Here is a 25,247-nt window from a genome sequence, read left to right as displayed (position 1 = left end):
TTTGGTTTGCCCTGTTCCCATCATGCACTGGGACAGGAACAGACTAATTTGCATACAGCCAGGTTCTGAAACTGGGATGGTGCAGTGAGCTAAAAAACGGTGTTGGATCTAGCCCTGATCTCTTGACTGGGTGAGAGTATTCTGTTTAATTCAGAGACTCTGTCCCTCACCACCCCTTGTTGTAAATATTTTTGTCCACCCTAAGCGTGGAAGGGTATGCTCAGATGTGAGTCCCTTGCTCATTGCACCATCAGGATTCAAGCAAGCCGGGCCGAAGAGGCTGAAATGCCAGAAACCGGTCCCCGGTAGCTTGTTTCCTTCCCAGTGTAAGAATTGGCTTTTGTAGTTTGGTTTGCCCTGTTCCCATCATGCACTGGGACAGGAACAGACTAATTTGCATACAGCCAGGTTCTGAAACTGGGATGGTGCAGTGAGCTAAAAAACGGTGTTGGATCTAGCCCTGATCTCTTGACTGGGTGAGAGTATTCTGTTTAATTCAGAGACTTTGTCCCTCACCACCCCTTGTTGTAAATATTTTTGTCCACCCTAAGCGTGGAAGGGTATGCTCAGATGTGAGTCCCTTGCTCATTGCACCATCAGGATTCAAGCAAGCCGGGCCGAAGAGGCTGAAATGCCAGAAACCGGTCCCCGGTAGCTTGTTTCCTTCCCAGTGTAAGAATTGGCTTTTGTAGTTTGGTTTGCCCTGTTCCCATCATGCACTGGGACAGGAACAGACTAATTTGCATACAGCCAGGTTCTGAAACTGGGATGGTGCAGTGAGCTAAAAAACGGTGTTGGATCTAGCCCTGATCTCTTGACTGGGTGAGAGTATTCTGTTTAATTCAGAGACTCTGTCCCTCACCACCCCTTGTTGTAAATATTTTTGTCCACCCTAAGCGTGGAAGGGTATGCTCAGATGTGAGTCCCTTGCTCATTGCACCATCAGGATTCAAGCAAGCCGGGCCGAAGAGGCTGAAATGCCAGAAACCGGTCCCCGGTAGCTTGTTTCCTTCCCAGTGTAAGAATTGGCTTTTGTAGTTTGGTTTGCCCTGTTCCCATCATGCACTGGGACAGGAACAGACTAATTTGCATACAGCCAGGTTCTGAAACTGGGATGGTGCAGTGAGCTAAAAAACGGTGTTGGATCTAGCCCTGATCTCTTGACTGGGTGAGAGTATTCTGTTTAATTCAGAGACTCTGTCCCTCACCACCCCTTGTTGTAAATATTTTTGTCCACCCTAAGCGTGGAAGGGTATGCTCAGATGTGAGTCCCTTGCTCATTGCACCATCAGGATTCAAGCAAGCCGGGCCGAAGAGGCTGAAATGCCAGAAACCGGTCCCCGGTAGCTTGTTTCCTTCCCAGTGTAAGAATTGGCTTTTGTAGTTTGGTTTGCCCTGTTCCCATCATGCACTGGGACAGGAACAGACTAATTTGCATACAGCCAGGTTCTGAAACTGGGATGGTGCAGTGAGCTAAAAAACGGTGTTGGATCTAGCCCTGATCTCTTGACTGGGTGAGAGTATTCTGTTTAATTCAGAGACTCTGTCCCTCACCACCCCTTGTTGTAAATATTTTTGTCCACCCTAAGCGTGGAAGGGTATGCTCAGATGTGAGTCCCTTGCTCATTGCACCATCAGGATTCAAGCAAGCCGGGCCGAAGAGGCTGAAATGCCAGAAACCGGTCCCCGGTAGCTTGTTTCCTTCCCAGTGTAAGAATTGGCTTTTGTAGTTTGGTTTGCCCTGTTCCCATCATGCACTGGGACAGGAACAGACTAATTTGCATACAGCCAGGTTCTGAAACTGGGATGGTGCAGTGAGCTAAAAAACGGTGTTGGATCTAGCCCTGATCTCTTGACTGGGTGAGAGTATTCTGTTTAATTCAGAGACTCTGTCCCTCACCACCCCTTGTTGTAAATATTTTTGTCCACCCTAAGCGTGGAAGGGTATGCTCAGATGTGAGTCCCTTGCTCATTGCACCATCAGGATTCAAGCAAGCCGGGCCGAAGAGGCTGAAATGCCAGAAACCGGTCCCCGGTAGCTTGTTTCCTTCCCAGTGTAAGAATTGGCTTTTGTAGTTTGGTTTGCCCTGTTCCCATCATGCACTGGGACAGGAACAGACTAATTTGCATACAGCCAGGTTCTGAAACTGGGATGGTGCAGTGAGCTAAAAAACGGTGTTGGATCTAGCCCTGATCTCTTGACTGGGTGAGAGTATTCTGTTTAATTCAGAGACTCTGTCCCTCACCACCCCTTGTTGTAAATATTTTTGTCCACCCTAAGCGTGGAAGGGTATGCTCAGATGTGAGTCCCTTGCTCATTGCACCATCAGGATTCAAGCAAGCCGGGCCGAAGAGGCTGAAATGCCAGAAACCGGTCCCCGGTAGCTTGTTTCCTTCCCAGTGTAAGAATTGGCTTTTGTAGTTTGGTTTGCCCTGTTCCCATCATGCACTGGGACAGGAACAGACTAATTTGCATACAGCCAGGTTCTGAAACTGGGATGGTGCAGTGAGCTAAAAAACGGTGTTGGATCTAGCCCTGATCTCTTGACTGGGTGAGAGTATTCTGTTTAATTCAGAGACTCTGTCCCTCACCACCCCTTGTTGTAAATATTTTTGTCCACCCTAAGCGTGGAAGGGTATGCTCAGATGTGAGTCCCTTGCTCATTGCACCATCAGGATTCAAGCAAGCCGGGCCGAAGAGGCTGAAATGCCAGAAACCGGTCCCCGGTAGCTTGTTTCCTTCCCAGTGTAAGAATTGGCTTTTGTAGTTTGGTTTGCCCTGTTCCCATCATGCACTGGGACAGGAACAGACTAATTTGCATACAGCCAGGTTCTGAAACTGGGATGGTGCAGTGAGCTAAAAAACGGTGTTGGATCTAGCCCTGATCTCTTGACTGGGTGAGAGTATTCTGTTTAATTCAGAGACTCTGTCCCTCACCACCCCTTGTTGTAAATATTTTTGTCCACCCTAAGCGTGGAAGGGTATGCTCAGATGTGAGTCCCTTGCTCATTGCACCATCAGGATTCAAGCAAGCCGGGCCGAAGAGGCTGAAATGCCAGAAACCGGTCCCCGGTAGCTTGTTTCCTTCCCAGTGTAAGAATTGGCTTTTGTAGTTTGGTTTGCCCTGTTCCCATCATGCACTGGGACAGGAACAGACTAATTTGCATACAGCCAGGTTCTGAAACTGGGATGGTGCAGTGAGCTAAAAAACGGTGTTGGATCTAGCCCTGATCTCTTGACTGGGTGAGAGTATTCTGTTTAATTCAGAGACTCTGTCCCTCACCACCCCTTGTTGTAAATATTTTTGTCCACCCTAAGCGTGGAAGGGTATGCTCAGATGTGAGTCCCTTGCTCATTGCACCATCAGGATTCAAGCAAGCCGGGCCGAAGAGGCTGAAATGCCAGAAACCGGTCCCCGGTAGCTTGTTTCCTTCCCAGTGTAAGAATTGGCTTTTGTAGTTTGGTTTGCCCTGTTCCCATCATGCACTGGGACAGGAACAGACTAATTTGCATACAGCCAGGTTCTGAAACTGGGATGGTGCAGTGAGCTAAAAAACGGTGTTGGATCTAGCCCTGATCTCTTGACTGGGTGAGAGTATTCTGTTTAATTCAGAGACTCTGTCCCTCACCACCCCTTGTTGTAAATATTTTTGTCCACCCTAAGCGTGGAAGGGTATGCTCAGATGTGAGTCCCTTGCTCATTGCACCATCAGGATTCAAGCAAGCCGGGCCGAAGAGGCTGAAATGCCAGAAACCGGTCCCCGGTAGCTTGTTTCCTTCCCAGTGTAAGAATTGGCTTTTGTAGTTTGGTTTGCCCTGTTCCCATCATGCACTGGGACAGGAACAGACTAATTTGCATACAGCCTGGTTCTGAAACTGGGATGGTGCAGTGAGCTAAAAAACGGTGTTGGATCTAGCCCTGATCTCTTGACTGGGTGAGAGTATTCTGTTTAATTCAGAGACTCTGTCCCTCACCACCCCTTGTGATAAATATGTGAACATGTTTTCCTTACTGACCGATCACTATGAGATTGAACATGTAAAAGGTCAAAAGGAGTTTCTGCACCCTAGTGTTTGGCGCGCCAAGATGGCCGCTTTCAGAGTTGATGAATCGATAGGCAATTGGGTCAGAGCGTTTGGAATGTTCACTGCAATTATGGGGGAACGTAGGCCCGAAGTGTTGGTGGAATTAGCCGTGTATCAGACACGTATCATGGAATTTGCTGAGACATATGGTGGCAATCAATGGTTTTGTTACGATAGCATATTTCGTAAGTCCAAGGAGTACGACACATCTCTGACGTGGGATTGTTTCGACTCCATTTCCTGGCAAAAAATGGAGAAGTCAGGCATGGCGAAGTCGCCATCGTTGGGGGAAACGGGGTCGAGTTTTCCCGCCACTCGTCTGGGGCGCCCTTTCGGGCGGGATCAAGCAATGATCAGCACACAAGGAATAATGGCAACTCAGGTAAAAAAGGGGCATGCTGGAGCTTTAACGGAGGCAAATGTACTAGGCCCCAGGGGTCATGCAAGTTTAGGCATGAATGTACAGGGTGCGGGCAGTCCTCGCATCCCGAGACCATGTGCAGAGCCAAAACGGGTGACACGGGAAGTAGAGGGGGCGCCAAACAGGTCTGAAATAGTCCGAGGGGCGCCTCTCCCTACCCCTGTTGATACCATGGCAATGATTCCTTGGCTGAGCGAATACCCGGATCATAGCTCCGCTAGGGTGTTGCGAGATGGTTTTTCGCATGGTTTCCGCATCCCGGCGGGGGATTTTCAGGGTAAACCACAATGTAGGAACCAACTGTCGGTTCTGCAGAATACGGCGGTGGTACAAGCAAAGATTGGGAAAGAGGTGACCCGGGGTCGGGTTGCCGGACCATATGACATACCGCCAGTTGCTAATTTTGTTTGCTCGCCTCTGGGAGTAGTCCCCAAAAAGGACCCAGGGGAATTCATGTTGATACATAACTTGTCAGCTCCGAGGGGCCTTTCGGTGAACGATGCGATTGACCCGGGAGTCTGTTCGGTGCGGTACGCATCTTTTGATGAGGCCGTCGCCATCTTGAATCGCCTGGGGCCCGGAGCACTGATGGCCAAAGCAGACATCGAGTCAGCGTTCCGGTTGCTCCCGGTACACCCAGATGATCAGTGTCTCCTTGGTTTCATGTTTCAGGGACGCTATTACATGGATAAATGTATGCCAATGGGTTGCTCCATCTCTTGTGCGTATTTTGAGAAATTCAGAAGTTTTCTGCAATGGGCGTTCACAAGAATAACGGGGTTTACGCAGGTTATGCACTATCTTGACGATTTTCTGTTCCTGGGGGCAGCAGGGGACACGGAATGTGCACAGGCTTTGAATGAATTTTGTGATCTCATGAGACGCTTTGGCGTGCCATTGGCACCAGGTAAGACAGTGGGGCCGTCTACTTCGCTCGAGTTTCTTGGAATAGAGCTCGATTCCGAAGAGGGGTGCTTCCAGTTGCCCAAGGAAAAGGTGATGAAATTTAAGGCCTCGCTGGAAACATGTATTAGCGAGACGAAGGTAAATTTGCATCAGTTGCAGCAGACTGTGGGTCAGCTGAATTTTGCCCTTAGAGTGATACCAATGGCTCGCCCTTTTTCCCGCTCTATTGCTCAAGCCATGGTTGGCCTTAAAGAAGGGCATCACCGCACAAGGCTCTCGGCAGAGGTTCGCCAGGACATGCGCATATGGTTGGCATTCATGGCGGATTTCAACGGTCGTGTCGTGTGGAACAAACCAGCGGTTTCCTCCGAGGAGCTGGGGTTGTGGACAGACTCGGCAGGGAGTGTGGGCTTTGACGCCATATTTGGTAAACACTGGTCAGCACGAACATGGCCGTCATGGTGGCACGTGAGTGGGCTCACAGGTAATATTGGTTTTCTCGAACTGTTCCCTATTCTGGTGGCCTTAAAAACATGGCCTGAGGGGTTTCGTGATCGCTCTGTGGTGTTCTGGTCTGATAATATGACCGTGGTTGAGTGTATCAACAGTCAGGCAGCACGCTGCAAATGGATTTTGAGATTGCTGAAGGAAATTGTTCTGCTGTGTATGAGACTAAACGTCCATTTTAGGGCAAGACATGTGCCAGGGGTGTTAAATCAGGCAGCTGATGCGCTTTCTCGTTCCCGTATGCAGGCCTTCTGGGGTTTTCTGCCCACAGCGGACCCGGTGGCGGCACCATTTCCCGAAGCTCTCTGGTCTCTCGGTGCCCCGGACTACAAGACCTCGTGGGAGAGAGTCTAGCACCCAGGACAAGGAAGGCATATGAAGGGGCGTTCCGTTCCTATTGGTCCTTTTTGGGTTCTGGTAGGGGGGAGCTTTGGGGCCAAGAGGAGTATGTCCTGAATTTTCTGTTATCATTACATCAGGCAGGCAAATCAGTGGCTACGGCCAATAGGCACCGGGCCGCCATTTCTTTCATTGCACGGGCTCATGGTATCCAGGACCCCACAGCGTCTTTTCTGGTACAAAAAGCGCTGCGTGGGTGGCAACGCCTTGAGGGTCGCAGAGTGGATGAGAGGCACCCGATAGGTCTGGAAAGGTTGGCCCTGTTACTGTCCGTACTCCCTGCAACATGTTCATCTCAATCAGAGACAGTGCTATTCCGGGCCGCTTTTGCATTAGCATTCCATGGGGCTATGCGGGTAAGGGAACTGGTAGCAAGGAACAAGCAGGATACGGGGGGGAGGTCTGTGCCGAGAGCACGTCCAAATTAAGGGGGAGACAATGGTAGTCTCATTTGCCAGGTCCAAGACCGATCAGGGAGCGATCGGGGACAGTGTAGTAGTCCAGCGGATTCCCGGATCTCCCATGTGCCTGGTTGCATGCGTTGAGGAGTATTTTGCGCAGAGGGTGGCATCATGGGGGGGGAACCTTGCTGAGGCACGCCGACGCCACCCCACTGACTAGGTTTCAGTTCCAGCGGGTGCTTGCAATGGCAATCGCAGATGCGGGCTTGAACCCGTGCGAGTTTGGGACCCATTCCTTTCGGATAGGGGCTGCTACAGAGGCTACAGCCAGGGGTCAGAGTGTTGAAAAAGTGAAACAGTTGGGGCGTTGGTCCTCGAATTGTTACAAAAGGTATGTGCGGTTGCACATGTTGTGAGGCTAATGTCATGCACTCACGCTTCTTGTTTTTGTTTGGTTTACAGTTTCGCGAGCTTACGAGGCGGGGCGGACTGTGCAGTCGACCCGACACCTGGGAACCAGCGGTCAAAGATCACCGGCTGAGGAGAGAGTGGTGTGGGTCGTGGGCCACTCATACGTGAGGCGTGCCGCAGACGTATTCAAAGCAGGTGACTCGATTCACATGGCTGGGGAATACGGGTACAGGGTGACCTTCTACGGAAGGGGCGGGCTCTGTATTGACCAGTTTCAAACTTTTATGGAGGGTTTGTTAGGGCGGACAAGGTCACCGCCGTCTATAATCATAGTGCATCTTGGGGGCAATGATCTGGTGACCACTGGTCGACGAGTACTTCTCGAGGTGATATTATCCACAGTAAGTTGGTTGGCGAGAAGGGTTCCGGGGTGCACGATTGCATGGTCCCATATGATTCCACGGAAGGTGTGGCGGGGGGCTAATTCTGTGTCTGCTATAAATCATTCGGTGAAGAAAGTGAATAACAAACTTGGTAGACTGTTCCGTACAAGTACATTGCATTCGATTCCTCATGGATGTATCAGGGGGGACGATATGTATCTAGAAGATGGGGTCCATTTGTCCCGGGTGGGGAATTCTTTACTCATAGGAGACCTCGTAGCCTGGTTAAAGAGTTTGCAGCCATGACCTTTAAGTAGGAGTTTTTGTGGGGGGGCCGGATAGCCGGTCAACTATCCGGCTTGTGGCGGTAAGGTCATGATCGGTGAGCAGTAATTGGAAGATCCCTAGAGGTGGGGCGTCACCCATTATGGATGGGAGCGCCCGGGGGAGGCGGCCATTGGCCCCTCAAACGGGGAGGCGGTCCCCTCTAAGGATGGGGACGCCGAAAGGGAAGGCGGCCATAGGCCCCTCCCTGGGGAGGAGGGGCTGCGGGCCCCTCCTGGGAATTTCCCGGGGCCAGGACATCTGCGACGGCAGATGTGGTAAGTTGTGTTTGGTGGGAGGGGGGTCTACGCTACCTTCTAGACACCTCACACGAGTCCTCGGACGACCACTAAGATGGCGTCGAGTTAACAGTGGGCCCCCGCTAAAGACAAGGGAAATTGGAAGTAGGCACAAAGGTACAGTCCTCTGTGCGACCGCCCCTCACAAGTGAGGGGGGAGTTCTGGTATTAGGGATCTGACACCGGTTACGACCTTGCCGTTGGCCCGTAATGTTAGGATGTACAATTTCAATTTTGAGAAATGCATTTGCAGGATGTTTAGTATCGACTAGGAGAACCTTTGTATTAGAGATGTGTTAAGGTCAGCCAATGAACATCGTAATGTGGATATGAAATTGTACATGATATGAAACTGTTATTTTAATGTTTAATTTTGTTTCATATTTTAATAAATACGGCCGGGAGGGTAACTCCCTCCCGCCTTCCAAAAGTTCAGAACCGTTTCCGTATTCCCATTCTTGGGGATTGTGTTGTGAGGGGGTGGCGGGTATCTCAGCCATATGGAAAGGGGCGACCACTCGGTCCCCCCGAACGTATGGTGGAGTACCCCGATCCCCCCGGGAAGCCAATTTTGGGCGGGAGGCGAGTCTCAGCTGGTATGCCCGAAGGGGCGTAGCCGGGGCGCGCCTTTTCCCGCCCAAGAGAGGGTTGTCCTAGACACTGACGCCGTTAGCCACGCCCCGGAGGCGGATTGGAGGTGGGTCTACGCCCGCCCGACGAAGGATAAAAGGAGCAACAAGCCAAGGAAGCATCCTCTTGTTCCTGTGCTCTGAAGCTGCACCTCCCCATTGCACGTGAGCTCGAGACGGAACGAAGAGCCAATTTTGAACCCACCCACCAGCCCCTGAGGACAGCGAATGTTTGAATAAAGTCTTGTGACATGGTATTGTTTTTCTTACAGGTTGTTCTGAATAAAGGTTGTGATTTGGTATAAAATAAAGTTGATCATTTTCTTTTTCAGCATCTTTATTCGGCAAAGTAATTGCACCAGAGTGAACAGTGTTGTTCTGTAGAGTTTATACTTTGAATTGCTTAAGTATAATTGTCTTTTCTCCTCTTTAGTCTTAGATTGTCGTATTTATTTTGGTCGGGCGGTAAGGTCATGATCGGTGAGCAGTAATTGGAAGATCCCTAGAGGTGGGGCGTCACCCATTATGGATGGGAGCGCCCGGGGGGAGGCGGCCATCGGCCCCTCAAACGGGGAGGCGGTCCCCTCTAAGGATGGGGACGCCGAAAGGGAAGGCGGCCATAGGCCCCTCCCTGGGGAGGAGGGGCTGCGGGCCCCTCCTGGGAATTTCCCGGGGCCAGGACATCTGCGACGGCAGATGTGGTAAGTTGTGTGGGGTGGGAGGGGGGTCTACGCTACCTTCTAGACACCTCACACGAGTCCTCGGACGACCACTAAGATGGCGTCGAGTTAACAGGGGGCCCCCGCTAAAGACAAGGGAAATTGGAAGTAGGCACAAAGGTACAGTCCTCTGTGCGACCGCCCCTCACAAGTGAGGGGGGAGTTCTGGTATTAGGGATCTGACACCGGTTACGACCTTGCCGTTGGCCCGTAATGTTAGGATGTACAATTTCAATTTTGAGAAATGCATTTGCAGGATGTTTAGTATCGGCTAGGAGAACCTTTGTATTAGAGATGTGTTAAGGTCAGCCAATGAACATCGTAATGTGGATATGAAATTGTACATGATATGAAACTGTTATTTTAATGTTTAATTTTGTTTCCTATTTTAATAAATACGGCCGGGAGGGTAACTCCCTCCCGCCTTCCAAAAGTTCAGAACCGTTTCCGTATTCCCATTCTTGGGGATTGTGTTGTGAGGGGGTGGCGGGTATCTCAGCCATAGGGGAACCGCGTCAGTTGATATAGGAGGTCCACACTTAAATTCTAAAAGGAGGAGATGGTCTTTTTAACCTCAAGGGCAATGTAAATATTTGAACACATTTATGTTTTAGATGTGATGCCTACCTTACAGGAAGAATCAGATAGATACAAAACAACATCTGTTGATCAAAGAGAGCTGGCTATACAGTCCAGTCGTGGTAGTGTTCGATTCTTTCTGAGAAGAGTTAGCAATTTATTTAGAAAAAGAGTTGGGTTTAGTTGGTGATAAAGGTATTGGTGTTATGCTTTATCCAATTAAGTTAGCTGTTATGGGGATTTGAAGCCTAAATGCGGTGACTACTTCACATATACATCACGTAAAATAGAGGTGAAATTAGACAAACTGTATTTAACAGAGCGTTATCTACAATTCAATGGTTAAAGTGAAACTAGCAAAACTCAGTTCAAAGGGGTCTTTTCAAAAGGAGTTGGTATCTACTCGCGCATTTACAGACAGGTTAGTTACTGCTCGCAAACTTATCTTCTATTACTTAGAAAGTTAAATTGGAGCTACTGAGCGGCGTCTGGCATTTAAGTCTGGCAGAGACGGCTGACTGCACTTACTTTATGAAATGACTCAGGCGGCAGAATTGTATCCCCATAGGTTCGTCTATGTAAATTGACAGAAACGGAGGTGGGAGCATTTGTAGTGAGTGACCCGGAAGTTGAATGTTCTTTGTGGCCAAATTTGTTTAGTGAATACCCCGCGATTGGTGATACTGATACTGTAGAGGGGCATAGACCCACGCATAGATTGTCGGGGCAGAACCCTATGGATCCAATTAAATTTTTAACGATAAACAATAATATTGAGCCGGAAGTGTTAGCTATCGTCTATGCATAACACGGAGGCCATCTTGGATAGGGATGTGGAATCTTGAGTACAAGTGGTGTTCAAGTACAGAGTAACAGGAATATATCTGAGGCATAAACCATCGCATATATTATGAGGGAAGTACTCTATGATTCTGACTACAATCCCTCCCAGGTACTATCCTGAAACCGGCCGATAAAGGCGGGGGACAGTTCTCTGGGATGAGAAAGCATATGAATTGGAACTAGAAAAACAACTTTCAGTAGTATCGAATTATCAAAGACTATCATGTAATCCAACGACACAATTAGAAAGAAAAATCCGAGACCTATCAATAACAGGTGTCAATGGTGGATGGTTGAGTGACAAAGAGGCAGCTTTTTTAATCAATAAAGCTCCCACAGTCCCGGCAATATATATACTGCCTAAAATTCATAAAAACCTAACCAGTCCCCCTGGGCGTCCTATTGTGTCAGGGTGCAATTCCATACTCAAGCCCCTGGCTAACTTAATTGGATAAAGCATAACACCAATACCTTTATCACCAACTCATAGTATAGATAAACAAACCATTAGCTCCCCAACTGAGGCACTTTTTGTTGCAGTGTGACTGATATTCAAAGTGACAAGTCGACTACATTAACCATTTTGAATTCATTATCTCATTCTTTCTCTTTAAATATCTATTTATTTAAGTATAATTAAAAGTTGTGCCGGTTCTGAATTTCTATACAGTGAATTGTATCGATTTTTGTGTTTCACCTGTATCCAGAGTTTTCTGTTTAAATAGCCATCTCTATATAGAGTAAATTGAATGAAATTCTGTCTCTGTTCTTGACATTGTGATCAAAATGAGCACTCATCCTCAGACAGACATTCGCATCAAATGACCACTGTTTAATCATTGAATTGCCCTCAATCTGTGTTAATTATGTTCATTGGTGTATGAAGTTGGAGATACAAGACTCCCCATAATAGAGTTGGTAAACCAAGAGTTTCTGCCTTTCTTTCTGTTTTTTAGACGAGCATCTTCAAGTACGAGATAAAGTATGCTTACATCACTATTGTATATTAATTGTCTAATTTGACATAGATAGTGAGAATTGATCTGAAATTTATTTTTGTTTTGAACAAAACCCCATTAAAAAAGTAAAATTAAGGGGTTTTGCCTTTTAAGCAACAACTTTTCTATGTGGTTTGACGGTACAAATATGTATGTCAAATACCCACTAAAATGAAATTTAGTCATATTGACTCAAAATTGGTTTTAATTATATAGGAGGTATTACCAGGAAGGGGTAAATACCTTCTAAAAAATCCAATGCATTTACTATATATTCTCAGAGTTTCTTATGGTTATGAAATAATTTTAATAATATTGTGTTTATAATATAATTTATTGTTTTATGTAGGGAGTTTTTGCAGCATCTGAATAAACATCGTCCTGATGATGGTCTTATTGACGAATGCAACAAAGACCGAAACGTCGACATCTTGTCATCATCTCCTTTAATGTTGTCTTCTGACACCAACCTACAATCACTTTTTATTGTATAATTTGGGTTGTTTGTTTGATTTAGCAGGAGTTGATGCATAATGTTATGAACTATAGAGAAAACATTGTCTATCTTTGTTCATGACTCTTTTGCTCCAATTGATTTGTTTATATACATCTCCCCAAAAATTTTTCAAGTAAAGAATTAATTTGAAATATAACCTTTTTTGCTCTGTATTTCTTCCAACCTTCCATGAATTCATTTTTTGTTGAATAAGATTGATATCTCTTGGATACTACGGAGTCTGTTACAGGGATGACACACAACATACCGTTGTATATCTTGTTTGATTGGTTGAATGCAACATAGCTGGAGATTCACATATCAAAATCAATTCAGAAGTAACTAATTATCTGCACTGTTAATGTGTCACATGTGCAATAAGCCCGTACAGTGCATGCATGACTTATAGAAAAGTGACAACAGACCTGTGAGAGTAAGGGGCCTGTCACTAGTAAATGTCACGCATTGAAAATGCGGGCCGATGGAAAGAAGTATCAGGTCCAGGGGTTACTTAAGTCACCATTCCAAATGTCAATGTAAAAGCAATCAGGGCAAAATTTGGTTCACAAAACTCATTTTGGGAACATCCGAGGATGAGCAGGTCTGCAGGAAGATTACTCTGTGCATAAGTTGTATTGCCACAGTAACTTTGCCCTAGCCTGGGTCATGGCAGGCTGAGCATGCTGATCCCACTTGAACATCATATTTCCATCACTTCAATACATAAATGTACATCTTGTGGCCATCCAACACGTGACCTCAAGGTTGTGGGGCACTCAGAAGGGGTCTGTGAGGAATAGCTACCTCCCAGACAACAGTTTTGCAAGCTCTGATGTCAGCTGAGCGATGTGCTGGACTTTATACATAGCTAACATCATCCTTAACTGCTGCTTACATTATACATACACAGCTCACGCTGTAAAGCCTATACATTTCTTTGCACATTTACCATGATCTGATTAGCAAATATATCGTAGGTACCATGAAAGATGTACATGCATAGATTTGTGCATGTGACACAAGTAGGTTTAAGGGGTTATCACACATCATAATGGTGATGTTAAGTACACAAGGTACAGTGCTCCCCAATCCATTACATGATTGTCATGTGTGGGGACCACAAAATATTACAACAGAAATCAGAATTCACTTTGGGACTCAGAGGCCCATTTTACCTGTGGGAATAGGAAGGATGGAGTTTAACAGAGTAAGATATATATATATATATATATATATATATATATATATATATATATATATATATATATATATATATATATATATATATATATATATATATATATATATATATATATATATTACCTACTGGCGGTCGCCGGTAGGTATATAAAGTTAGGATTTTTTCTCTATGGAACTTTTGAAAATTCTATGTCTAATAACTTTGGCGTTTGTGGACGGAATCTGCTGAAATTATCGGGAAAATGGCACATTTTGTTTCTGAGCAGCCCCTGAAAATTTGGGGGGGTTCCGTCAAGGGGGGGCTGAGAAAAAAGGGGGGTCCCAAAACGCGTTTTTCCCATTCATTTTTCCATAGGGCCTTTGGCCTCACTTTTAGCTCGAACGGCTGAATGGATTTGCACGAAACTTGGCAAAATTGTAGGGACTGTTAGCCCGATATGCCTTTGCTGGGTCTCAATATATGTGCTCCAGTGGATTTCGAGAAATTAACGTTTAAAAAAACAGATATATCTGTGACAGCGTCCTAGATAGCGCTCCAGATCGCGTACTTTTCGTGTAACGGAGCTTTGCGAAGCGAAGCTGATTGGCTCTTCGGTGTCTGTCAACATTCTAAACAGTCCGTAGCGGCCGCCATCTTGTCTCTCGTTAGGATCGAGAGACAAGAGGAGGCCAAAACGAAGGGGGAAATGAAGGAAAGGGGGCAAGGTAGACCCCTTCTGACCCCCTAGGATTGATGAGGGGGATATGAAAGTGCCCCGCGGGGCCCCAAAAAAAAATTTGTTTTTTTTCGTGGGGTGCGCCCGGTTCGCGTACCGGAAAGCGGTCTGGGGAGCGTACTATAAGGAAACAAGAATGATTGACTTTTAACTTATTGTATGTTTATTGATTGTTCGTTTTGTTGTTTTTTTTGTTCATTTTTATTTACGTAGCTACATGTAGGTATCAATGTAGAGTCTATAATTTAATAATCGCCGTCTCCTTTGTAGATATCTTGCTTGTTGTTAAAGAAGTTATTGTGGTATATGGAATTCATACCATAGTCTGTCTGGAAAGCCGAAACAACATGGAGGCAGGAGATGATAAAGAGATGTTAAATACACATTGGAGATAATATAGTGGGAGAAAGGAAGTAACTATGAACAAAGTTAGTATGTAACACCAAAAAGTTGCACAGTATATTTAAAGTCTGACTTCACGTTATAATCAATTTGCTACTAGTTTTCAATATACATATAAAAATAAATAATGTGTCAAACATTTTTTGAATTAAGAAATTAAAATTTATTTTTCAGATTGTTTTTCAAAATTTAAAAGAAAATCTAAAAAATCGTGATCATTTTTTTCTACATTTTTCAGTAGAAAAATCTACTGCATCTACACATTGCACAAGTTCATTGTTTATTGTGTCGTCGTAGAAATCCTTGTCAACTTCTGTCTCCATTTTTCTTTCTGTTTCAGTTTTCAAGTTGTTTTCTTGTCCTTCCATTTTGAATTCTGAAAAATGAATTTTTAAAAAATATATCAGTACAGAAAGGGCACTGTTGGGTTTCAGTACAGACAGGCAGTTTGGTTATTTAAACAGTGTTATTTTCTTTGGGCAGTGTATGGTATCAAATTGGAAGTAGAAATATGAAGAAAATTATCAAATAAACTCTTAGTCAATTCTGAATTATACTAGAGAAGTCTAACTCTATCCTTAACTCAGGGCCGGCGCTAGGCATGGGCAGCGTGGGCTGCCGCTCAGGGCCTCGCACTCAGCCCACCAGCATGGGGCCACGCACTGGTGATGTGTCCTTTTGTTTTCCTGGAGATCTATCACAAAGAAAGGTGTCGCCTGCAATTAAGGTCCATTGGCGGGGGCCCCTCGTTGGGCCTCTCATGGATGACGTCAGGAGGTATAGGGGAGGAAGAAGGAGACGCTCCTTCAATTGCAAGGAGACCATTCACAGACACTGTGGGGGGCCCATTGTCCAGCATTTTGGCGCACCCTCAGTTTTAACTTTTAGACCACAATCAATTCTCACACCTATGAAGGTGTGAGAAATGCGTTTGGATTAAAAGTTAAAACTGTGGGGGCGTCAAAATGATGGACAATGGGGCCCCCACAGTGTCTGTGCATGTTCTCCTTGTAAGTGGCCAGTTATGTAATTTGGAGGGGGCCTTGCGCACGTTCCCTTTTAGCTCAGGGCCTCGCAAATCCTTGGACTGGCCCTGCCATAACTAAAACAGAGAAGTCTATTTTATTCTATAAGTATTACAGAGTGAAAGAATAAAACTGTCTGAAAATGTTTTTCTAATTAGCTTTCAGTACAGAACATACTTCAGTTTTAAAAATAATATCTTACCTTTTAAATATAACTTGAAGTTATCAGTTGATTTTTTGTTGTTCTGCACTTCACGAAGTAGTAGTCAAAATAGCTGTGTTTCTCTCTCTTTGTTTATATATATTCAGGTACATAACTAATCAAATGTCATGATATAATAGTAGAAATTGAAAGTAATATTTTAATTGGTTGTCATTTCCAACACTTTCGATATGTTTTGTGAAGTAATTTACCTCAGGGATTTTAGAGAGTTCTACATGCTAAATGGCTAAATGGTATTCCAACTAAATTTGTGAAAATGGTAGGGATTGGTATGTAGTATGAGCTACTGTTTAATTGGTGAAAGTGTCTCCAGTGGTTTTTCTGTAAATTACTTTCCCACCTTTTTTAAACGAGTGCTTGTCAGTGCGTTTCCCGGTACGCTAACTTGCAGTGTTACGGGAGTCCTCCATTTTGTGTTTCGGTAGAATTGAGATACAAGATGGAGGGTAAATAATGTTCAGAATGGGTAGATTGGGGTACTTTAGACGTATGCTGTTTCCCTAAGTTTTCAGAGGGTGGCTGAGGAGGCTCATATATGTCGATAAAAAAAATGTTTTTTTTCGCGTTCTTAGCTGCAGGTACGCGAACTGGGTAGCGTACCGGGAAGTGAATATAGGTGAAAATAAGTGAAAAAAAAGGTACATTCGAACTTTCAAAAGAATACACTAAGTTAAGGTAGCTCTGAAAAGAGCTTTTGGGTTCTGTGTATGTTCTAGAAACTTAGAAGTAGGAACCAATACACATTCTTAAATTTAGTATGAAAACTCTGTTTCCCTCATCTGAGACATGCACGCCATCTCCTCTGTAGATATCTTGCATGTAGTAACGCAAGTTATTGTTGTAGATGCAGCCCATTCCATGGTCCCTCATGTAAGCTGAAACAGACTTATTTACATGCTTCCTCGATTTCTCAATTTGTGGACAAAATTGATTGGACCACCTCCATTTTTGTCTTTGGCATATATTAGAATATACCAAGGCAGTTTGAGGAAAAAGTGTCATCAATTGCTCAAAGGTGTCCTTTAAAAGCATTTCCAGACCTACCCCAGTCAAAGTGCCCAAATCGTTTCCTCCACGGTGCACTATTATGAGGTCAGGGGTTGGCAAATGTAAAAAGTTTTTCACCAATGGTATCAATTGGTGACATTTCAATCCTCTTCGACCAATCCATTTGATTTCCACATTTTGTAAATTGAGGTTGTGTAAATTTCTGTTATCAGCATACCTGTGAGCCCAGTGGATGTAGCTATGTCCCAGAATCCAGACTGAAAACATGGCTAGAGGAGTTTTTGCTGCAGTCAGATGAAGTGTGGGAATGAAATGGCAGTTGAAATAGTGATGTTTGTAATGTAAAAAACTGTGGAGTTTAAGTGCAAATGATTCATTAGCAGTGATTGGTGTATTTTCATTGCTGAAAACAGAAAGTTAGGGTGCATGGATGTGTTCTTTGAAAGATGTATTTTGAATGGTTATTTAAAAATGTTGTTATGAAAGATTGCAGTGGATTAGCAGGTGTACTGAGAGTTCAGAGTTCATTTGAAACATTCTTGTGTGAACTTGTGGCCATGACAGGTCAGGCAGGCGGTAGTTGCTATGGAAAAGAGGTAGAAAGGGCAGAGGGGGGAAGGGTGTTGATTTGAAAAAAGTGAGGGAAGAGTTTTTATTGGCTGACATGAGAGATATGTGTGTTGAATATCAGCGTTTCGGTGCCTTTGTTGGTTCCAGCCTCTGGAGTGCATACCTTTAATTCTGGTACAGAATAATTGGTGTGTTTCTGAGACTGTTTTCAATTTCAAAAAGAATTTGTAAAGGTGAGTTATCGTTTATATATTTTAGTTAAAGAGTAGTATGCTTTTTTGCGTAAATAAGAAAGTCAGCTGTGTATTTAAAATGATGTTTTGCGTCAAGTGTTTCATTCTGCTTTCAAAGGCGATTTTGCATTCTTCATTTACGGAATCGGAAAAATTATTGGTTCAGTAAAATACCGAATCGGTAATTTTACCGATTCTGTAAATTTGCTATGTAGGTGGGAGTCTTCTGAGTCTCAAATGACTTAACGAATCGGTATTTTAGCATGAAATCAAATTTCATGGTAAAATACCGATTCCGGTGTGCATGCACATTTGTGCATGCACACGTATGTCATGTGAAAGGCAGACCTGCCCTTACATGAATGTAGGTGTATTATTGTTTTACATAAAAGGTTTTAAAACTTTGTTTGAAATCAAATGCATGCACACTTAGGGCCCGATGTAGGTGGTCGTTTAGGCCATTTACCGACCGGTTACGGCCGATTTCGGTCGTTTCCGACCTGTAAATGGCGAAAAGGTATGTAGGCGCCTAAATCCAGGGTCACATGTAGGTAAATCTACATTTACAGAATCGGTGAAATTGTTTTTGATGGTAAAATGATGTGACTCCTGCAATGCGTCGCTTTTGCGGAACAGGTATATGATGTAATTGTGTTGTTAATGTTACGGTGTACATGTAAAAAATGATGCATAAGTGTTGCACGGGCATTGTAGATACTTTCCTATGTGTGCTTAGCAATTTCAAGTCACTTCCCCCGGGTTCAAGGGCCTTGTAAATACGTCCCCATGTGTGTCTGGTCATTTGAAGTCACTTTCCTCGTAGTGTAAGGCCCTTGTAAATACGCCCCCATGTGTGCCTGGCAAATTTTCATTTTGATTGTTTGAGTTACATAGCCATGTTAAAAGTTATTGAAAAAAAGGTGCAAGTTCCTTAAAAAAACGTTTTCATGTGTATTAGGGCATTTTAAGTCTGTTCCCCATGAATGTAGGGGCCAGATGTAGGTGGCCGAAAATAGCCATTTACCGATCGGTATCGGCCGAATTCGGCCGTTACCGACCGGTAAATGGCCATTGACATGTAGGGGCCCTTAAATGTTGCGTTTTCGGTAATTTTACCGATTCGGTAATTTTACCGATTCGGTAATTTTACAGATTTGGTAATTTTACCGAAAATGCAAGATTGAAATGTGGGTAGCCAATTTTCCATTGGCACATGGCTTTCAGAATTGGTATTTTACCATGGAATACAAATCCATGGTAAAATACCGATTCCTGTGTACATGCACATCTGTGCATGTACACATGTGCCATGTGACAGACAGACGTGTCCTTAGGGCATGTCTGTGTGCCACATGGCACACATGCCCGTTTTGGGGGTGCTAGATGGTGTCAAAGTGATACCCCATGCACCCTTGACAAATTCGGTATTTACCGATTCGGTAAATACCGAATCGGTATTTGAATTGAATCCTATGGGCTTCAAGGCCCATAGGATTCAATAGCAAATACCGATTCGGTATTTACCGAATCGGTAAATACCGAATTTTAAGGAATCGGTAATAAATCAGATGTTGGTACCTACATCCCATTTACCGATTTTGAAATACCGAATCGGTAAAATTCGGTAATATTCGGTATTTCAAAACAAGAAAAAATAATTTAAACTATAATATAAATTGAATTAAAAAAATATAATACAAATATATATAAAATATATTTGTGAATTAGAATACAAATATATGTTACAGCTATAGATATTAGCTTTCAAAAAACCAATGAAATTCACTAAAAAAAACATAGGTTATAGACCATATATAGTTAGGGATTAGCATTTACAAAACCAAGAAAATTAATTGAAAAAACCATTGGTTATAGACCATATATAGTTAGGAATTAGCATTTTCAAAACCTTAATTTACTCGCACAAAACCATAGAAATTCGAATATATAGTTAGTTGCAATAACTATATATCGCGCACCCGCAATCCACTGCTGATGATGTCACATATTACATCATTCATGACATGGTCAGTGACATCACCGATGACATCACTGATGACATCTCAAATGACATCACTGATGACATCTCAAATGACATCACTGGTGATATCACTGATGACATCACTGATGACATCTCAAATGACATCACTGATGACATCACTGATGAAATCTCATTTGCCATTACTGATCACATCACTGATGACATCATTCACGTGATAATACGATGAACCTCTTCAGACTCTAATATAACCTTAGATACACTCAGTGTAAACAGACACTCACAGACTGTCACTGATCCATGGAGTTACTCACACACCTAGTCAGTCATGCAAAGAATCAATCACACCTCCATTTCCTCAACTATACAGTTATACACACCTTACTTATTCAAACATATACTAACACATATTTACTCTCTTATACAATCCCTGATACAAGTTTACAATTATCCATACAGCCACTCACACATTCACTGGCTCTAATACACAGTTATTTATATATGTCAACTCTCACATGTACTGTGTTTTACATATGTACTTACTTTGACATGTAGCACTGAGATATCCATTCACTCACCAATACACTCATGCACACAGTCAACCGCCCATACAGCTGTTTCAACATGCACTTTTGAACCCATACATCTAGTGAATCAACTGCTCACACATCTATGCACAGAGTCATACTCCTCCCAGCCACCCACACACACACTCAGTCTCCCATACAAATACTTGTGCAACCAATCAATAACCCATATACTTACTCATATAGCTACTGATCAACACATGCAGCAGTTTACAGAACAACAGATATAATTATGCACAAATTAAGACAGTTTAGTCACTAACCCATGCACTCAGTGAGACACATTTAATCACTCACTCATTCAGTCAGTCATGCACCTATTAAATCCTTCATCCAGACACTTATACATCCAGTCATTCTTCAATATGTAAGACATATTTTAACTTTACAGAAACATACAGTCACTGGATGTTGTCATCAGTGATGTCATCAGTGATGTCATCAGTGATGTCACTGACCATGTCATGAATGATGTAATATGTGACATCATCAGCAGTGGATTGCGGGTGCGCGATATATAGTTATTGCAACTAATTATATATTCGAATTTCTATGGTTTTGTGCGAGTAAATTAAGGTTTTGAAAATGCTAATTCCTAACTATATATGGTCTATAACCAATGGTTTTTTCAATGAATTTTCTTGGTTTTGTAAATGCTAATCCCTAACTATATATGGTCTATAACCTATGTTTTTTTCAGTGAATATATATATATATATATATATATATATATATATATATATATATATATATATATATATATATATATATATATATATATATATATATATATATATATATATATATATATATATGAGATAGTTACCTGCTCTTCTTGTCAGGCAAAGTGTTAGCTGTACAAGGGAAGGACCTCTTCAAAAAGTTTCTCCAGCTCCTCTGTAGAGAAGGCAGGGACCCTCTCACCTGCCTGGCCTGGCATGATTGCTCTCAGAGGCGGCAAACAACAGCTAAAGTGGAAGAGGTCTTGATAGCAGCAGTGTCAGGAGGCAAGTGAGTCATTTTTTCAAACCACGGCTTACATGTACGTGGTCATCAGCGTAGACGTTCACAGCTATGTGGCCTCAACCATCACAATCACCAACGTTAGTATGTGGCTATGTCCTCCGTGGATGAAACCGTTCACCGCGCTGTCGACTTCCGCCGATGGAGGCAGGTTCTGAATGTCCATCATGCAAGGTGTGGCATCTGCCATTTTAGCATTTGGAAGTACAGTATTGGTGACTGCTAAGTGTGTCACCACCACTACAAATGTGTTGTGACAGATTTACCGATGTATTTCTCCATTGGTCAGTAATTTTATTTACACAAACATCAGTGTAGTGCATTAATGTGCAGCAACATAGCAAGCATTGCCATAGTTCAATCTAATAATTAGTGTAGCATTAACCACACAAGCTTTCAGTGGCATGGAATAAAAAGTAGTTTTTTATTCAATATCCTCTATATTACATTCTAATGGAATCTTGCATTTTCCAACAGTTGTTGAATGTAAAGTGTGGTGAATTAACCTCCTGTGTATTTGTAGATGCAGTGGTATGTGATAACTAGGTCTTTTGTACCTGTTAATTTATGTCCAGGCCCAATTGCAAGTTGCATAGTACCGGGGGTGCAAGCTCTGCATCAACAATTACAGCGCTGTGTGGTAACAACTCACCCATGCTGTAAAATTACTAGTTAAACCCCACGGAATGGGGAATTACTGTGCAGACCCAGTTTTACCTATCAGTATGATGCATGGTATTCCTGTTTCCATGAGGCCTAAAGCACGCATTTACCATGTGGTAAAAGTTGGCAGTGGGTTGTTTCAAAGCTGAATGAAGGCAGAGGGTGAGGAGAGTGAAACAAGATGTGGCGGATATTGGCTGTGAAGAGGAGCATGTCATTTCCCCCTGTGTTTGAGAATGGGGTCATGGAAAGAGTCCTGTCTAAAATGCAGTCTTTACCCACAGAGATTTTACTTGCTGTATTTTCTGGTTGGTAAAATCACGTTTGTTATTCCCACACCCATTAAATCTGGGTGTAGGATCATTGGATCTTTTAGAATTACGCAGAACAGATTTGCACATGGGAATTTTGCTCTGTACAGTTCACTGTCAGGGCCATGCCTTTCATGGATCCCTTGCAGATCGGCTGAGTAGGTAAAGTGAGTGCAACACTATGAGAAATGAGAAGCAATGAACCATGGGTGGTCCTCTATCAGCTAAGGTGCTTGGATGACCTCAGAGGGCAGCATCTATTGGAAATGAAATTCCCAATGTTTCTCTTTTTTTACAATAACAGTTTAAAACACACAATTTTAAAACAAGCATTCCAGAATAGATACCGCCTTCAAGTGCCTAAGGCTGAAAGGAAAGGAGGGAGGGGGTTCCTGATCTGTTAAGCAAAGGGAGAGGCAGACACCAGAAGAAGAAACACACCTTTTCACCAAGATGTCTACTACCTAAACAAAATGAAAATATGAGAAGTTGGTTAATCAGCAAATATATAGGCTGCTTAGGAATCAGTGTACAGCTTTAATTGTTGAGTCATTTGAGGCTTCATGCTGACAAACGTTTATTCTTTTTGAGAGGTAATGTAAGGGTGTTATCAGAAATGTTCTGAAGTGCATCATTCTAATGGAAACTTCTTATAAACGGTTTGCTCCAGTACAGTCTGATTGTGTAATTCTAAAGAAGTATATTTTTTTGTCTTAAACATGTAGGGGCAGATTTACTATCAATTTGCTCTGGGTTTGTGTCACAAAAGTGACAAAAACCAATGCAAACAGTGGAATTGGGATTTACTTTCTAGTGCAAAGCTTTCTTTGCATTGTAAAGTAACCCTAAAGTAACTCAGCCAGCACTGCTTCCCATCAAGGGTCCGCACCATGGGTGGTACATCAGCATTCCCATCCAGCCACCCATGGTTTTTAACACATAGCTCTAACTACTAACATTTGTACACTGGACTTGAGACTAAATATAGCACATCTTTGATGCTAGCTTTGACTGGAGAATGTTTTTATTTCCCCAGTTTGCATGCATTGGGTACTGTACAACAAAGTGGAAAATTGTTAAGCTATGTCCAAACATAGTATTGACATACTTGACATCCCACGCAAAGACCATATCTCTAGCCACCTGAAAAACCTCCACTGGCTCCCCGTCAATGAGAGGATTACTTTCCGACTCCTAACCCACGCCCACAAAGCACTCTACGAACTTGGACCCGAATGCCTCAACACACGACTTTCCTTCTACACCCCCCCTCGCCAGCTTCGATCTTCCAACCAAGCCCTTGCTACCATTCCCCGCATCAATAAAACCACCATGGGAGGTAGATCCTTCTCCTACCTCGCAGCTAAAACCTGGAACTCACTCCCCACCCACCTACGTCTCACACAAAGCCACCTAGCATTCAGAAAGCAACTTAAAACCTGGATATTCGACAAGTAACTCCCTTCCCCTCCTCAAGCGCCTTGAGACCCTCTGGGTATGTAGCGCGCTATACAAATTTCTGACTTGACTTGACTTGACTAGTATTTTGTACTGGAATGGTACCCTTTTTGTACAAAATTTATTTTTGCCAGTGCAAGGGTGTGTGTGTGTGTGTGTGCGTGTATGGGTGTGTGTGTGTGTGTGTGTGTGTGTGTGTGTGTGTGTGTGTGCGTGTGTGTGTGTGTGTGTGCGTGTGTGTGTGTGTGTTGGCACATCTCATCCTAAAGTGCACCAGTGCATGGAGAACGGAAAACAGTGCCATATCTTTGTAGGTATGGCCCTTTTCTTGCAGTGCAGTGCAGCAACTTTGCTTTCTACATTATGTTTAAAGGTGGACGAGCCAACAAATTAACAGGGCAGGTTGAGCCAAATGTCTGGTTTGACTCTTAGAGCCCTTGCACGAGCTGAGCCCTGAAAATGCTTACCATGCAAATCATACAACAATCATTACGTAAAATATGATAAAGTCTCTTCAAAATTAAAAAAGTGTACTTCTTTAACATGTGAAGCCTTGACATGAATACATCACATTATAGCACTGCTCTGAGAAGTACTTATTGAAAGGGATAGTTGTGAAGCAAGAACTGAGAAACACTCACGCCCCTGCCCCACTCTTGTGACATTGCCATTAAAAGTGAACTAAGAGGCTAGATAGTTGTCATGTGAATCCTGTCTGTTAACCAGATTGTTCTAGATAACAAGGTTACAGCCCTTCAAATCAAACACAATAGGTTTTTGTGCAGCTGGTATAACGGAACATATGTATTTGAGGGTATATTCATATGTGATAGTGAAGAAAAAGGAGCTTCAGTAAAATAAAATATTTGCCTGAGATCACTCAATTTGGTTAAGGAGGAAGCTGGGATTACTCCATGTTGTCTGGGTCTGCCCCGCTGATCTTAAGAAAATGGGCACTGCAAAATGAACGCCAAAAAATGTTCCTACATGACTGTAGTAATGCAGAAACACGCTGGTAGTTGCAATCCAAGTAGGTGTATTCACAGATAACAACAGTAAGTCCCTATCAACAGGTAAGCCATCATAAACAGCAGCCCCACCAGGAGCAGCCTGCTAGCTGCTCAGCCCCATCCACCAACTGTCACTCCTCATCTAGTCACCCAGGAATTCAACTCAAGGTCCATTCACTCTCATTCCATACAGCAGACATACACACAGGCTGAGCGGCTACGACAGAAAAACATAGGGAATAAAACATCATGCAAGAATACTACGTATCTCTTCCCTATTGAAATAACAAAACCAATGCATTAAACTACAAACATAAAAAAACAGCAATAATAAATAGTCCACAACCCAAAGATGGAGGAAACAAAGACCACATCATAAAGAAGAAATGAACTATTTAAAACAGAGTCAGTCAGTCC

This window comes from Lissotriton vulgaris, chromosome 5, assembly GCF_964263255.1.
Source record: "Lissotriton vulgaris chromosome 5, aLisVul1.2, whole genome shotgun sequence".
NCBI lineage: Eukaryota > Metazoa > Chordata > Amphibia > Caudata > Salamandridae > Lissotriton > Lissotriton vulgaris.
This window is presented reverse-complemented; position numbering follows the sequence as displayed.